This window comes from Mus caroli, chromosome 1, assembly GCF_900094665.2.
Source record: "Mus caroli chromosome 1, CAROLI_EIJ_v1.1, whole genome shotgun sequence".
NCBI classification, from domain to species: Eukaryota; Metazoa; Chordata; class Mammalia; order Rodentia; family Muridae; genus Mus; species Mus caroli.
The window spans coordinates 7,790,085-7,791,821 of NC_034570.1; the positions used below are offsets into that span (position 1 = coordinate 7,790,085).

Sequence of the window (1,737 nt, forward strand, 5' to 3'; positions counted from 1 at the left end):
AAATGTAATTGAGGAAAATACGTAATAAAAAAATATTAAAAAAAAAAGAAGTTCAAGTCCATCAGGATATTAGCTAATTGCCTATGACTAGATGAAGTTGGGAAACACATAGTCTTTGGAATTTGCCCTTGTAAGTAAATTCAGTGCCATATGTTTAATATGAGTCTCAGGTATAGACCTGGCAGTCCACGGTCATCATCAGTATCTGATAAAATCTGTTTCAAATTTGGCTCAAAATTGCTCAATATAGCTTCTTCCCTCTTTAGCGCCCTGAGAATTTTCTTTTCCCTGTGTCTATAGATAGTACAGCAAAAGCATCCCTTCACAAACCAATTTCTAGGAGTCAACATATGTAAAGGTCAGGTTTTAAAATAAGTTATAAACAAATTATTAAAATCAATTATTTTTGTTACAAGAGAAATCAAAATCTCTTCTTGGCATTTTTGTTCTTATTAATAAAAAAATTTAAGAATTAACTCAAATAAAAACTCAAGGACAATTTTATTAGCATTTAAAATACAATTCCCCACCCCACACTATACTTTGGCAGGCAAGCTGTCACTCTCCGGAGCTAACTAGAGAAGAATATAGAAAAGGAAGTGAGAGGAAGTTAAGTCATTTAAGCCTGCATGGAGGTGAGACACATGGCAGACAAGAAGCCATACAACAAGGAAGGAATTTAAAGAAAGAGCCAGGGAGCCAACGAATCAGAAGAGGCAACGATTCTAGCCAGCATCTAAGGAAGGAGGCCGATAAAGGAAGAATGGAATGTTATTACTTGCTGATTACAAAGGACAGCTGAGCCTTACCATGCCTCATAAGGACTATACTGGGATGCAGGTGGGTAAGGGGCATAAATTCACACCTTAAGGCAGTGACTCAGTCTATCTCTTTAGTGCAACATGTGTTGGAAATGGGAGAAAAAGGAGGGAAACCAGTTTAATATTTGATTTATTAAACAAATCTTGAATGTTTGAGGCCAGTTGCTGAGGAGGTTGTAGTTCAGTACTGGAATGTCATCTATCTTTTAGGCATTATCCATTTTTTATATTCTTTCAGTCTCTCTTCCAAACACTTCCTGCCTTGCATACGTTTGGGTAAAGCCTAGAGATCCAGATCTTTCTGTCTAGTGACTGCACATTTGTCTTTATATTTGCTTCTATACCAATATATTTTAACAACATTTAGTTGTATTGTCACTGTGGTCATGGAATAAGAAAATGAGAATGCAGCAGAATTGAATTTGGATGCCAATGCTCAAAGCCAAACATAATGAAAGGACACTTAGGATGCTTCAGAACCAAGAACATCTTTCTGACCCAGGCTGAAAGAGCAAGCTCACAGACACAGGACCAAGCTTACGAAGCCAAGTAGCTTTTTCCTGAATACACAGGAGGCATTGTTGCCTTGCCTGTTGCACCAAGCCAAATACAGAAAGAGATGCTAGCTGTCAGAGGGACTCCACCATCAATAACACACAAGAAATCTAGACCAGCATAATTATCAATGTGTTAGTTTTGCCAACCAATTGAGACACAACCTGACTTTGATCTCAAGGAAACACATAGTGGAAGGAAGAGAAATGACTCTGGCAAGTTCTGCTTTAACCTCCAAGGGCTTTGCTGTAAACAAATACACACACACACACACACACACACACGAGAGAGAGAGAGAGAGAGAGAGAGAGAGAGAGAGAGAGAGAGAGAGAGAGAGAGGGAGAGGGAGAGGGAGAGGGAG

General features: G+C 38.7%; 1 protein-coding gene across 10 annotated transcripts in view; it reads left to right on the forward strand.

The window, feature by feature from the left end:
* C1H8orf34 (chromosome 1 C8orf34 homolog) overlaps positions 1–1,737 on the forward strand; it is a 488,137-nt gene that overhangs the window by 287,922 nt on the left and 198,478 nt on the right. The gene's annotated exons all lie outside the window — the stretch shown is intronic.